We start from the raw sequence: 16,198 nt of genomic DNA, 5'->3' as shown, positions 1-16,198 counted from the left end.
CACATCTGTATTCTTAGTTATTTAAAAGTATGAGATCTTTAGGAGCCAGGCACTGGTGACTCATGCCTGTAATCCTAGCCATTCAGGAGGCTGAGATCTGAGGATCAAAGCCAGCCCAGGCAGGAAAGCCTGTGAGACTCTTATCTCCAATAAACTACTAGTAAACCGGAAGTGGCCCTGTAGCTCAAGTGGTAGAGCACAGGGATAGGGCCCAAGGCCAGAGTTCAAGCCCCATGACCGACCAAAAAAAAAAAAAAAAGTATGAGATCTAAAGATCTCAGTTGTAAGCCATACTAGGTAGTAAAGACTGTGAGACTATCTCCAATTAACCACCACCAAAATTGCCACAAATGGCACTATAATTCAAGTGATAGAATGTCACCAGTTTTGTTCCTTTATCACAAAAGCTCATGGACCAATATATTTGAACATGGAGACAATGTTCTTCTGATGTGGGCATACAGATGTAGGAGAAATACTCTTACTTTGATCTTTCCAGATGTAGTAGCACTTTTGTTGTTCTCCCTTTACTGATTACACCTAATTTAAAGGACACTTCCAGGGGTGAATGACAGAATATGTAGCTTTAGCTCATTGTAAAAGCTCCTTTATCCTGAGAAGGGAAGGTGTTGAATACACAACAACCTTAGAACCAGTCACTAACACTGGAGTGATATATATATATATATATATATATATATATATATATATATATATATATATATTTGTCATTCGTCAGTCTTGAACTCTGGGTCTGGGCCTGGGCCTGGATGCTGTCTCTGAGCAATTCAGTTCAAGGTAACTGCTCTACCACTTGAGTCACAGTGCCACTTCTGGTTTTCTCATGGTTAAATTGGAGATAAGTGCCTCACAGATGTTCCTGCCCAGTTTGGCTTTGAACCATGATCCTCAGATCTCAGACCTCCTGAATAGCTTGGATTACAGGCGTGAGCTACTGGTACCTGGCTGATATATATATGGGTTTTTTTTTGCCAGTCCTGGGCCTTGAACTCAGGGCCTGGGCACTGTCCCTCAGCTTCTTTTGCTTAAGGCTAGTGCTCTACCACTTGAGCCACAGCACTACTTCTGGACTTTTCTGTGTATATGGTACTGAGGAATTAAACCCAGGGCTACATGCATGCTAGGCCATCACTCTACCACTAAGCCACATTCCCAGTCTCTGAGTTATGTAATTTTTGAGAACGTCAAAGATCTTACCACAAACCTCATCCTGTAGTAATATCCACAGTTAGACTTTAGAAGATTTCTGCCTTTGTATTAAAGACTTAAATTGTAAATTAGATTTTCAGATTTCCAATAACCATTCAAGGAATGTTACAGTATATTGGTCTGTGTTACAGAACATACTGAATCTTTAGAGGGCCAACATCTCTAGGGGTGGTTAATACAACCCTAAGTCCAGACCCTGAAGAAACTGTTCTCCTGAGATCTTAGCATTCAACCAAGAAGCTCCAGTTCCCTGGTAATCTTGACCATAATCTAAAGGACAAAAGTTCTAGAGAGCAGGATGGTAGGTGAACCCTGATTCCTTCCTGACATGAACCTGAAATAATGCATCTCAGTCTGTGGGAGGGATAGAAGCTGGGATGTGGAGCACAGTGGGCACTGGCCACTGTGTATTTTCTCTAGACCCTCAGGAACCATCCAAGCACTCTTACATCTTTATGTTTGTGCACTGCTAGGTCACTTGTTCCCCCCCCCCCAATTATCACAATGTTTGTTCTGCTTCTTTGTAACACATCATACCCTAACTTCTATTTTCTGTCCCCTCCATGAATTTTGAAGTTCATTTAACTTTTTCACGTCTCTGGATCTTATACATCCTTGCATGAAGTTCACAATCAGAGATCTCAGCACTTTGACAAGACCATTATCTGTGGCACCTACAGCCCAACTCTTTTGGCTCACTTGTATATGAGCTATAAACCAAAGCAAGCAATTTCTTTATAGTGCTCAGTCTAAATTAAACAGACTTTGTATGGAGACTTCATTTGGTGTGGCAGAAGTTGGTTAGGACCCTAGGCTGGGCTAGAACTCAAAAATAGAAGGTTCTGGAAGGAAAATCTTGGTTTGGTGACAGCTGAGGATAAGATGGCAGTATTGATTGAGGCCTTCATGCAATAGGCAAAACCTGAAGGTACATTTGGACAGGGGGAGAAGCCAACAATAAGACCTCTACTGCCCATTAGTCTGCAGTCAGTGCAGCATGATAACTCCAGCATGGGCCAAGGGGCCAGTGGGCCCACGCAGGGCACAGGGGCCTGTAAGACCACCAACCTTTCCTCAGGAGTCAAAACTGATTTCAGGACTGACCCAGGAGCCTTTGGTTGAGTTCTCTCAAAGCTTTGTGTTAGAAATGAATTATATCACTTGGAGGGGAGGAAGTTGAGAGGGGAAAACCTAGGAGAGAATGAGGGAGAAGTCGCACTCTTCCAAAGGAAATGCACTTTTTACCTGACTTATGTAACTGCATTTTCTCTATACATCACCTTTACAATAAAAAATAAAAAAACAAAAAAACCTGCAAAAAGGAAAGCTGCAATGCCATTGTTAATATGCCCATTTTAACGACTATTAGAATCTGACCCTCAAGCCATGGGCTTAAAGGTAGCTTTTATTTCATCAATATACATTTGTTGTCATGAGGGGAGAGGTTGGGTTAGGAAGGATGGGGGAGGATGTTGAAACAGGTGACATTGATCAAGATGGATTGAACTTATAAACTGCTTTGAATAATTTCTTTTTTTTAAAACTTTATTCAAGACGTTGACACAAATGATCCCCCAAAGTAATATAAATTTTGACACTTTAAAAAACTCCAGATGTGAAGTTTCAAAAAATTTCAATTTGAAGCCAAAAGTTAAACCAATTCCTAATAATATGATTTTCCTTCTTAAATTATATTTTCTCAGACAGATTACTTAGTATTTTTGACATGGTTATTTGGACTCATTTTAGTTTGGCCTGCAATTTTAGGTTCTAAGTTTGTACCTATCCTGAATATATCTTATTATAATTAAAAATATAAATCCAGAAACAGCAACAACTCTTCCTTATAGAAGAATTCCAATTATTAAGTATAAGGGAAATAGAAAATCACCATCAGAATACTACTGTTTTAAATGCCACAAGCAAGATCTGCCAATTCATAAAAATAGTTGCAGAAGTGTAAGCAGAAACAGGACAGCTGCATAGTCTCAAAGTATCTAGCAAATATTTAGTAATTATAAAGGAAAACATAGCAAGCATACAAAAGAAAATCCAAGCAAACACCACCTTAACATTGCAATCAAGATTAACAACACCAGAAACACATTAACACATTAGGTATCCTGTTATGTATAGCATGCTATCACAGATTGGAAGATAAAACAAGAGACATGGCAACTTAGTTCAAGATGGGACCCTGGATGGGATCCTGGAACAGTAAGAGACATTAGGAAAAATATCTACTTTTAACTCTACTAGGATAGCATTGTAGCAAGGTTAATGTCTTGATTTTGACAAGTGTTCTTCAGCAAGATATCAAAACAAGACAATAGCTTAAGAATATACAGGAATTTACTACTTTTACAATTCTCCTATAAGTCAACAATCATCTCAGAAGTATGGAAAATAATTTTAAAAAGATAGACACACTCAGCCAGGCGCTGGTGGCTCACGCCTGTAATCCCAGCTACTTAGGAGGCTGAGATCTGAGGATCACGGTTCAAAGCCAGCCCGAGCAGGAGAGACCATGAGACTCCTATCTCCAATAAACCACCAGAAAACTGGAAGTGGCGCTGTAGCTCAAGTGGTAGAGCGCTCGCCTTGAGCTGAAGAGCTGAGGGACAGAGCCCAGGCCCAGAGTTCAAGCCCCATGACCAACTAAAAAAAAAAAAAGATAGACACACATTTATATGTGTACATAGCATATACACACATATAGCAAGTTAAATAATCATGTTCTCTTCTGAATCAGTCATTGGCTCACTAACAATGTAACTTTAAGGTTCTCCTGTTCGTTATTCTCACATTTAACTATGTAATTTTCTTAGAAAATCTTTTGGCTATACTAGGCCAAAACAAGAGAATCATAGAATAAGATTATTACATTATCTTGCAAACTCATTCATCACAGCTGTTAAGACCCAGCCAATATTTTTAGAACATTTCTTCTCATCACCTAATATTTTCTTTATACAAGTACTTAAAAATAGAAATATAAATAATTTTTTTTATTGTCACAATTAGTTTCTGAGTTGGCAGATAGTGAAATGGTCAGCCTAGAGGTTTCACTGAGCTACATAGAGCACACTATACAGGGCCAGGTAGCTCATTTCCCTTTCAGTGCATTCAGACCTTTCCAAGATAGATCTAATATGTTCACTTGTGTCCAAGCAAACATACACTATGTTGTTACCTGGTGGAAATGATCCACTGATCAATATTTATTATCCCTAAGATTTATATTCCAAAATTCATAGGAAACTGCACAAGACACCCAGAATGACCAAAGCAAGCCAGATGTGGGGGACAGTATTGGAAGTATCACAATTCCAGACTTCCAATTTTGCTATCGCTCTATAGTGACAGAAACAGCTTAGTAATGGCACAAAAATAGGCCTGGAGAACAATGTAACAGTCTAGAACACTCAGAGGTAACCTATATACTTACAGCCATCTAATACTTGACAAGGGGTACAAAAATGTAAGTTGACAAAAAGATCATCTGTTCAAAAAATCAGACCAGGGAAATTGGATATCCATATGCAGAACTGAATGCCTCTGTCATTTTTTACTACTATCAATTCAAAAGGTATCAAAAACCTCAATGTAAGACCTGAAATCTTGAAATTACCTTACAAGGAGTAGGAGGAATATGTGAACTCATGGACATAGTGGAGAAATTTTTGAGTAGAAGTCAGGGGTTCAGGAAATCAGAGAGAGAATTGACACATAGGATTACATCAAGCTAAAATGTTTCTGCACAAGAAAGGATGCACTTACTAAACTAAATATTATCCTATGGAATAGAAGAACTGTGTTAACTGTACAGCTGACAAGGACTTAATATTGAGAATATACAGAAAGGTCAAGAAATTAAACCCTCAAAAAAGAAATTATCTGATCCAATAAGTAAATGGGCAAACAAGCTAAATAGTTATCAGAAGTAACAATGGACAATAAACGTGTGAAAAAATGCTCAATATCTCTGGCTACGAAGGAAATGAAAACCAAAGCATCACTGAGATTCCATCTCACCTCAATGGCAATTATGAAAAATAAAAACAACAACAGTTGCTTCTGGGGATGTAGGAGAAGAGAAACCCTATTACATTGTTGGTGAGAATTTAAACAGGTAAAGCTTTCTCTGGAAGTTTTTAGATTCTTCAAAAAACTAAACCTAAGGGCTGGGAATGTGGCTTAGTGGTAGAGTGCTTGCTTTGCATGCATGAAACCCTCGGCTCGATTCCTCAGTACCACATAAACAGAAAAAGATGGAAGTGGGTCTGTGGCTCAAGTGATAGAGTGCTAGCCTTGAGCAAAAAGAAGCTCAGGGACAGTGCCCAGGCCCCGAGTTCAAGCTCCAGTCCTGGCAAAAAAACCCAAAACAAAAGACAACACCCTAAACCTAGAACTGCATTATGATCCAAATATACCACTCTTGGGCATTTATCCAAAAATTACAAATCAGGGTACAGGAAAGTTATTTGCATACCTATTTCATTGCTAAACTATTCATCACAGACAAGTTATAGAAACTTCCCAGATGCCTCCAATGGACAAATAGATCAGAAATGTACTCATTATCTTGCCCATGTAATTGTAACCCCTCTGTTCAGTATGTTCACAATAAAAAAAAATAAAAAAAGAAAATAGAACTTTTGGGAAATACATATTTCACACATATCTGCAGAGAAATGTGTGAACCTGGAAAAAAATAGGTTTAGTGAAGTCAGTAAGGCTCAGGAAGACAGCAAGGCTTAAATTACACACACACACACACACACACACACACACAGACACACACACACACACACACACAAATGAAGTATTGTATGTGCAGGGAAGGATTCTAATACTGCAAGTCCACTGAGCAACTAACAGTTTAACATAATGACAACTAGGAAGCTGCAATATGCCTTGGTAAGGGAAGGGACTGACATCAAGGGGAGATGGTCAGACAAAGAGAGGAAGGGTGGGTTAATGAAGTCAATATTCAGTGAATGTAAATGATCAAGGTGAATTGGAATTGTTGTGGTTGGGAGAGATAGGGAGAATGATAAAAGGCATGACATTGATGAAGATGCACTGTACTCACAAACTGACCTGTAGAATGGAAAACCTTCATACAAATTCTTAAGATAATAAAAGGAAATGCTTTTGGATAAAACGATTTTGTAGGGTAAGCATTGTCCCAAAGGATTTTCCCTAAACAAAAGAATGACTGAGCACCAGTGGCTTATGTTTGTAATCTGAGCAACTCAGGAGGCTGAGAGCTGAGGATCTCGGTTTAAAGCCAGCCTAGGCAGGATGGATTTGGGCCTTTTATGTCCAATTAACTATCAAACAATCTAGAAGTGGAGCTGTGGAACAAGTGGTATATGGTTAGTGGTGAGCAAAAATGCTCCCCTCCCCCCCCCCCCCCCCCCAGAGAATAGTATAGAACAAAAAGTTGCAATAAAAGTTACTAAGTTGTTTTTTTTTTTTTTTTTTGGGTCCGGTCGTGGGGCCTGAACTTTGGGCCTGGGCGTTGTCCCTCAGCTCTTCAGCTCAAGACTAGCGCTCTACCACTTGAGCCACAGTGCCACTTCCGGCTTTTTTCTTTTTGCTTATGTGGTGCTGAGGAATCGAACCCAGGGCCTCATGCATGCAAGGCAAGCACTCTACTACTTAGCCACCTTCCCAGCCCAAAAGTTGCTAAGTTTTACAGTAAAGTATAAGGAGCTCATAACATAGTTGTGTGTGGTAAGCTATAATGCAAGAGTTATCAAAATGATATTTTAATTAACACCTCATTCTATTTTTCTATATCATAACATATTTGTGTGTGGTAAGCTATAATGCAAGAGTTATCAAAATGATATTTTAATTAACACCTCATTCTATTTTTCTATACTAACGAAGCTATCTGAAGAACACTGTTCTGCCATTAATAAATATTTTCTTAAGCAACTGATTTTAAGGAAGAGTTTTTTTACCTAAGCAAAATAATTGTATCTTATAACACGGTGAACAACTATTATTTTAAGTGATTCTAACATACTTTGTGCCCTGTATGTCTGAGAAAAAAATTTGTAGAGTGATATGCTAAATATTGCTTGCTCTCTTGTATGTTTAATTCATTTCTTTTCCCCAAGTTAATATAAGCCTTGTATGCAGGAATGAGGAAAATTCTTTATAAATCTACTACCTTCTGAGTTAAAGAGGTTAATGAACCTTGCTTCTTAAATTTCTATGCGTTTTTTTATTTTTATTAACTTACATATATAGGAGGAAAGGATTCATTGTTACTTTCCATGTAGGTTTATAATGTGTTTCATTAACCTTACCCTTCCCCAACATGTATTCTTACCTGTAACAACAGGGAGATAAAAAACCACCTTAAAAACTCTCCCTCTTTGCAGATGACATGATCGTGTATTTAAAGAATCCCATGGACTCCATTCCCAAATTACTCAAGCTGATTTGAAACTTTGGTAAAGTAGCAGGGTTTGAAATTAACCCTCAAGAACTCTACTGCATTGTTGGTGGGTATGTAAACTTGTTCAACCACTTTGGAAAGCAGTATGGAAGTTCCTCAAAAGACTCCACATAGGGCTGGGAAGGTGGCTCAGTGGTAGAGTGCTTGCCTTGCATGCATGAGGCCCTGGGTTCGATTCCTCAGCACCACATAAGCAAAAAGAAAAAAGTCGGAAGTGGTGCTGTGGCTCAAGTGGTAGAGCGCTAGCCTTGAGCTGAAGAGCTGAGGGACAGCCAGCGCCCAGGCCCAAAGTTCAGGCCCCACGACCGCACCCTCCCCTCCCCCCAAAAAAAGAAAACTCCACCTAGAGCTCCCCTATGACCCAGCAATCCCACTTTGGGGCATTTACCCAAACGATCACAAACAAATCTATACTAAAGCTACCAGCACAACTATGTTTATCACAGCATTATTACCATAGTTAAGATGTAGAACCAATCCAGATACCTCTCAGTAGATGAATGGATCAAGAAAATGTGATACACACACACACACACACACACACACACACACACACAATGGAATTCTATGCCTCCATCAGGAAGGACATTGCCCCATTTGTTAGGAAAGGGAAAGACTTGGAAAGAATTATATTAAATGAAGTAAGCCAGGCCCAAAGAAACATAGGTCCCATGGTTTCCCTTATTTGCAATAAAAAAGTATGTCTAAGGCAAGCAGAAAAAGTCAAAAGCTATGTACATATGAGCATATAAGATGATGTTAAGGGAAATGAACACCAAGACAGGGAACAAAGGGTCTTTTCTTTCTTGCTATTGTTTTTAATGTATTTAAAATGTACTGTGTTTTTTTTTTGTTTCTTTGGTATGTTCCTCCCCCATGGTATAATCCCTGTTTTCACTGTATTTGATTCCAGTGACCTGCATCTTGTATATACACTTTTCTGATCTGGGGAGGGGAAGGAAAAATAATGCTTAAATAAGGATACAGGTTGACCCATTGTAACAATGAGATGTATAAGACACTATGTTGAAAATGAACTTTACAACTTCACCCAGCGGGGAGCCATGGGGGGCGGGAGGGGAGTAATTGTGGAGGTGGGAAGGAACAGATGGTAGAGGAAAAACAAAGAAGGAGTCAACACTGCTTGATAGGAAATGTACTCATTACCTTACTCATGTAACTGTAACCCCTCTGTAGTATTTTTACAATAAAATATGTATTTAAAGAAAACTACCCTAATAGACTTCAAGACTAGTATAAGAGACATTCCTTCTAAATTGTTTTTCTCCCAATTAGATCATAAGATGTCTTTTTAGCACCGAGTCCCTTCTAAACTGTCATTTCACTCCAACTTTGGATAAGAACTACTGGGACATCACATCCAGGCAACAAAAAAGGCCTCTAGGGACAAAGCTTATTCCAGTGATGAAGAACCATTCAGATTCTAATAGTATGGAAATAAGCATTGAGACAGGGGATGTTGTCAGATTCCAAATGGAGTCATTTCTGTCATACATTTCAAAAGTAATTCAGCCAAGAGATTGTAAAGAAATGGTTGATAAGCATGGTTTTCTGAAGCTAAAGCTTGTCGACCTTTCAACTAGCCAAAAATCAGAACTTTAGCTTTTTCTATCACCCACTATTTTGATGAGTATCAGAAACCCAGATACCCCCACCTAGGTATGGATACACTCAGCTTCTTACGGACAGGATGGTGGTCCTACCTCTGTTAATATGCCTAAAGATTGCATAAGGACAGAAATGGATAATACAAATTTTCCCATTTGATTTATAAAATCCTGCCACTTCAGGCAATTTGAAGGCAAGTTTTACGTTCTAGAATTAGGAAGTATTTCCGTGAGAAGGCTTTGATTTTGAAAAATGGAAAAGAAACCACAAAGAACATTTTCCACCTGTTTTCTTCAGGCAAAATTATATTGCATAGTCAATATATCAGACTGGTATACTTTCAAGTTCTTTACAGTAAAAATAAGAAACCTTACATCTTTTCAGACAGAGGATGAGGAGGACTGCAACCCACAACTTCATCTTGGGAGTAACAGAGATTAGAAGAGTAATTGTCCATGAAAAGTTCGTTGTTGTTGTTTAGTTTTGGGTCTTAAACTCAAGGCCTAGTCATTGTCCCTGAGCCTATTTGTCCAAGGCTAGCACCCATGAGCATATTTTAATGCTAGTGTCAGGGCCCTGATTCAGTACTAATAAAATTCTGAATTACAAAATGAGGACACCTGGATACAAGTGCCTGAAAATCTTGATTCAGTAATTCTCCTGTTGGGTCTGAGACTACAGAAGTGGCTCTTATTGATTGGGATCAATTCCTACATTTCCTTCACTCCCAGAGACTTGCTCTCTCATCATTTGGAGGCTGCTGGACAAGGACTGATTTGCAAGATACTTGAGTCAGGCAAGTTCTATGCCTGCTCTGTGAGCAGAAGGTACAAATTCAGCTAAGACATGAGGTGGAGCCAGAGGGTTTGCTTGGGATTATGTGCAGAAAGTACACAACTAAGGGCAGAAATAGAGAAGGGACAGGTAGTTTATGTACTGGAGGCCCCTCCTAAGGCACTGGATTTAGCCTCTTGGCAAAGACATGAAGGAGCTATGCAAGCCTGTTGGTTCAATCACTGGAAAAGAGGTTCCACACCTAGTGAGGTAGAATGCCTGAGTTGTGATAGTGGACAGTGTGAGAGATGTGAAGTCCCTTACAGTGCAGAGCAGAAATACTTCTGACAGGTAATGTTGGACTCCTGCATAAGAGAGGTGATTCTGAAGACAGCCTTGTGCACTGTGTGTTCAATTGAGCAATACAAGTGTGATGGCCACCAACAGCTAGTCCTTTAGGTCATGACCAGGTGAAGGTGCAGGTAAATATGTTTGATAGAGTAAAGGATGAAAGGACTATGAATGATATAGTACACTGGTGTGGTATAATACAGAAACTATGTGAGTGACAAATGCAAATAGGATCCAGGACAACTTCCATTTGAATGGAGACAAAGTCAATTAATAAAACATAGCAACAACAGGACAAATCATGTCCCCTACTAAGGAGGATTGAATCTCTGTTGAGGTCCAAAGCCAAATCCTATGACTAAGTTTCCTACAGAGATCAATTTGTGCTGTTCAGATGAAAGGCTGCTCAGATGAAAAGCCCTTTGATAAATATCATGAAGAAAAGAAACAATGTTAATGTTTTCCTTTCTAACATTTTATTATTCAACATAAATATATAAGGAATGTAAACTTAAACATTACAAATAAAATTTTATGCCATCCTTATTTACTCATAGTGAATATTACAGTTTCATTATGCTGAACTCTTTTTGACAAGCACTTATGTAAATTTTCTATTTCTCATGAAAATGTAAAAAGTCAGTAACTTAATATTGATTTGATATAATTGAAAACTACAGTCACTTTCATGAAATGAAATATCACAAATAATCTTACTAATGTATGACTTGTACCAGGAAATTTGGCTTCTCTAAATGTTGAGAATTTTTAGTGGTATTTCATAACTGTGACAACAATTAGTGAATTTCCTATTTTTAAAATGTGCATTTTATCATACCTTCGACTAAGAATCTGTTGAACACATTTCTAAAACACATAACTCTCCAAAAATAAGTTTATGGAAGCATGGATACAATTTTCAAAATATTTAATCCTTAGCTAAGTCAATTCTATACAGAAAATTAGATATTTTGAAGGAATATTAGATAATATTTTCATATTAAACATTTTGAAATGATTACCACCATAAAGCTAACACATTTAACAAAGCACATACTTATATGCATGTGACGAGAACTCAGAAAATTCAAGAATGTATTTTTAATACATTTTTATTGTAAAAATACTGTACAGAGGTGTTATAGTTACATGAACAAGGTAATGAGTACATTTCCTATCAAGCATTGTTACCTCCTCTTTTGTTTTTCTCCTACCATCCCTTCCCTCCCACCTCCACAACTACATCCACCCCCCACCCCCAACCCCTTCCCTGCTAAAATTGTAAAGTTCATTTTCAACATAGTATCTTGTACATCTGATTGTTACAATGGGTCAACCTGTATCCCTATTTAAGCATTTTGTTTTTTCCCTTCCCCTCCCCAAATTAGAGAAGTGTATATACAAGATGCAAATACAGTGCAAATACAAATACAAATACAGTGAAAACAGAGGTTATACCATGGGGGAGGAACATACAAAGAAACAAAAAAAATCACATGGTACATTATAAATATGTTAGAAACAATAGCAAGAAAGAAAAAACCACTTGTGTCCCTGTCTTGGGGTTCATTTCGCTTAGCATCATCTTATATGGTCATATGTACATAGCTTTTGACCTTTTCAAGAATGCATTTTTCATGCCTTACTAAACAAATCAGTTGGGGAAAAGGAAATAAAAACAAATTATAAATTCTTGACAGTAGGTTAGGCCATGCAGAAGATCGAATTTTGGGGATTGAAGATAGCCTAGATATTATAGAGAAAGAACATACAAGTATCCAAGATATGATAGATCTATTCAACATTTGGAAGACACCATCAGAAGGCCTAATCTGAGGATAATTGGTGTAGGTGAGCATCTAGAGACAGAAGTTAATGTTCTAGGAAATTTATTTAACAGGATCCTAGCAGAGAACTTCCCAAACATGCAAAAAGATAAGCCTATGCAGATACAAGAAGCTTTTAGAACACCAAATAGACCAGAAAAGGACATCCTACCATAACATTAGAATCCACACAGGATCAATTCAGATAAAAAAGATTCTTAAAGCTGTCAAGGAGAAAAGATCAATGACTTATAAAGGGAAACCAATTAGAATAACCTCAGATTTCTCAGCAGAGACAAAGTAAGAAGAGTGTGAAATAATGTATGTCATGCCTTAAAGACAAACAACTATCAACCAAGAATGCTGTACCCAGCTAAACTCTCCTCATAACAGGAGGTCAGATGAAAATCTTCCATAGCAAAGAAAAACTGAAACTATATCTCCACCAAACCAGCCCTACAAAAGCTACTTAAAAATGTTCTACACATAGAAAACCAACAAGACCACAATAAAGGCCAAGAAACCACACCCAAACTGAGAATCCAAGAAGTATAGGAAGAACCCAACTTTTGCATCCCCCAAGAAGGTGGATAACATGTCAGGAACTCCCAAACACCACTCAGTCCTAACTCTCAACATTAATGACTAAACTCTGCATTTCAGTTACATAGACTGTCTAGTTGGATTAAAAAGCAAGATCCTACTATCTGCTACCTTCAAGAATCATACTTTGCCCATAAAAACAAATATATTCTGAAAATGAAAGGCTGGAACAAAATCTATCAAGCATAAACAGTCAGGACTTGCAATTCTAATATAAGATAAAATAGATTTCACATTAAAATTAGTGAGAAGAGATAAAGAAGGTCGCTACATACTAATTAAGGAATCTCTCCTTCAGGAAGATATTACAATTCTAAATATCTATTCATCAAACAATGGAGCACCCAAATTTATCCAAGAAACCATACTTTCCCTCAAATCTCACATAAATCCAAAGACATTAATTGTTGGGGACTTTAACACACCATTATCCCCACTAGGGGATAAAACTCAACAGAGAAACCGCAAATCTAAACAACTGCACAGATCAACTAGATTTAACAGGAATCTACCGAATATTTCTCCCAGTCCCATCAGAGTACATGTTTTTCTTAGCAGCACATGGAACATTTTCCAAAATAGACCACATTTTAGGTCACAAAGCAAACCTGTCCAAATTTAGAAACATTGAAGTTATGCCCTGCATTCTCACAATGGAAGAAAAGTAGAACTCAACACCAAAAGCCACCAAAGAAAGCTGTGTAACACATGGAGGCTAAACAACACACTGTTGAATCACCAGTGGGTAATGGAAGAGATTAGAAAGGAAATTCAAATGTTCATGATATTCATCAAAATGAACACACAATTTACCAGTTCCTCTGGGACACAGCAAAGGCAGTACTCAGAGGCAAGTTTATAGCTCTGAGTTCCTACATCAACAAATTGGAGAATCTGAAACCAACAATTTAATGAAACATCTGAACCTCCTTGACAAAGAGCAGCAAGAAAAAGGAAATCAAAACAGAACTTAGAGAGTGGAAAAACCTCCCATGCTCCTGGATTGGAAGGATCAACATCGTGAAAATGGCAATACTTCTCACGACTATCTACAAATTCAATGCGATACCTATCAATATTCCAACCTCATTCTTCAAGGAAATAGAAGAGGCAATCCAAAAATTCATATGGAACAACAAAAGACCCCAAAAGCAAAAACGATCCTTAATAGAAAGAACGGTGCTGGAGGAATATCAATACCAAATTTCAAACTCTACTACAAAGCCATAGTAAACAAAACAGCTTGGTACTGGCAAAAGAACAGATCTCAGGACCAAGGGAATAGAATTGAAAACCCAGAAAAGAAACCACAGAGCTATAGCCATCTAATCTTCAATAAGGGAGCTAAAAAAATAGAATGGAAGAAAGACAGCCTCTTCAGTAAACGGTGCTGGCAAAATTGGTTAATCACTTGTAGAAAACTAAAGCTAGATCCTTCTATATCACTCTGCACCAGAATCAACTCCAAATGGATCAAAGACATCCAAGTCAAAGCAGACACCCTGAAAACATTACAGGATGGAACAGGAGAAACCCTAGGTCTCCTTGGCACAGGCCAAAATTTTCTTAAAAGAGACTCAGAAACACAGTAAATCAAAGAAAGGTTGGACAAACAGGATAGCATGAAATTGCAGAGCTTCTGCATTGCAAAGGACAGAGATAGCAAGATCAATAGAAAGCCCAAGGATTGGGAGAAGATCTTCACTAGTCATACAATGGACAAGGGTCTCATATCTAAAATATACCTGGAACTCAAAAAATTAAATCCCCCAACATCAAATCTTCAAAGAAACAACTGCCAGATAAATAAGTGGGCTAAAGTCTTAAAGAGAAACTTCTCTGAAGAGAAAAGAAGGATGGCCAATAGACACATGAAGAAATGCTCAATCTTCCTAGCCATAAAAGAAATGTAAATCAGAACAACATTGAGATACTACCTCACCCAATTAGAATGGCTATAATCAAGAACTCTAATAACAACAGATGCTGGAGGGGATGTGGACAGAAGGGAACCTTACTGCATTGTTGATTGGAGTGTAAACTTATTCAACCACTTTGGTAAGCAGTATGGAGGTTCCTCCAAAGACTCCACATAGAGCTCCCCTATGACCCAGTAATCCCACTTTTGGGCATTTACCCAAATGATCACAAACATGACCATCCTAAAGGTACCAGCACAACTATGCTTATTGCAGCATTATTTACCATAGCTAAGATAAGGAACCAATCCGGAAAAAAATGATTAAAAATAAAAAAATTTAAAAAGAGGGAATAAATTAAATCTGTAAAAAAACTCATTGTTTCTTCTGAAAATATCTAAATATCTAAATATCTCAACCCCACACCTAGTGGGCATTCTTTTTTTTTTTTATGTTATATGTAATATTTTATTTTCACTTTTGAAGAGAGAAACATCACTTGAAGATGAAAGGAGGAAAGTAAAAGGGAGTTAAAAGAAAGATAAAGAAATTTCTATCCCCTGCTGATAGGCATTGAAAAATATTGAAAAAGTACTTTGCGTTTTTAAGTGAATAATTTTCAAAAACATATGAAAGTCATGAATTTCTAAACATTAAACAACAGAATAAAAATATTCAATCCAAAGATTGTTAGGAATATAGTGGAACATTACAAACTTTATAACAATATAATTTTTTTGAGAATACTTATAAAGGAAAATTGAATTAAATCATTGGAGTTGTTAGAATTTACCAGTCCACAGCAGAAAGAAAAACTGTATCAAAGCATATTTCTCAAAATATATACTGTAATTTCTGCTTTTCAAATAGTAACAGGAAGTTGATAGACCTCTCTATATGAAATAAAAGGATGGCATCTGTGTGTTTGCTTGCTACACATTGAACAATCTCACATTGAGGATTTAGCTAATCTCAGATTGAGTGCTCCTGTAATGCACATGTGTAGATAGGATAGATGATTGTTTTAATCAGTTTTATTCCACATTTATACTTGTTAGAAGAAAGTCCCTAGAATTCAGATACTAGTTTAATCTCAGAGGTCCTTGAAACTGATATTATTTTCATGAAAATTAGTTCTTTCGGCACATCACATTTGAGGAAGAACTCAACTACATTAAACAGTTATAATTCATTAAAAGTACTCAATAATAATGTAGACTGCTTAGCTTAGCATTTGAGAGCACAATCCATGAAGATTTAAATAAATAAATCATATATGTGGTATATCATATATATCATATTTATATGTTATATCATATATATCATATTTATATTATACACATATTTAATATATTCTTGTCAACTTCATTGTTAATCTTATTCTATAA

General features: G+C 37.3%; 1 long non-coding RNA gene across 1 annotated transcript; it reads left to right on the top strand.

Annotated features, from left to right (window-relative positions):
• Nucleotides 1-1,259: 1,259 nt before the first annotated feature.
• Nucleotides 1,260-10,234, top strand: LOC122100136. Its single transcript, XR_006146108.1, has 3 exons — nucleotides 1,260-1,340; nucleotides 6,964-6,969; nucleotides 10,224-10,234. It is a non-coding gene; the product is annotated as an uncharacterized LOC122100136 (long non-coding RNA).
• Nucleotides 10,235-16,198: the final 5,964 nt, after the last annotated feature.

The sequence above is a fragment of the Dipodomys spectabilis genome, unplaced genomic scaffold (assembly GCF_019054845.1).
Source record: "Dipodomys spectabilis isolate Male_0828 unplaced genomic scaffold, ASM1905484v1 ptg000566l, whole genome shotgun sequence".
Classification (NCBI taxonomy): domain Eukaryota; kingdom Metazoa; phylum Chordata; class Mammalia; order Rodentia; family Heteromyidae; genus Dipodomys; species Dipodomys spectabilis.
Note: the sequence above shows the minus strand (reverse complement) of the source record. Positions and strands in the feature narration are given on the sequence as shown.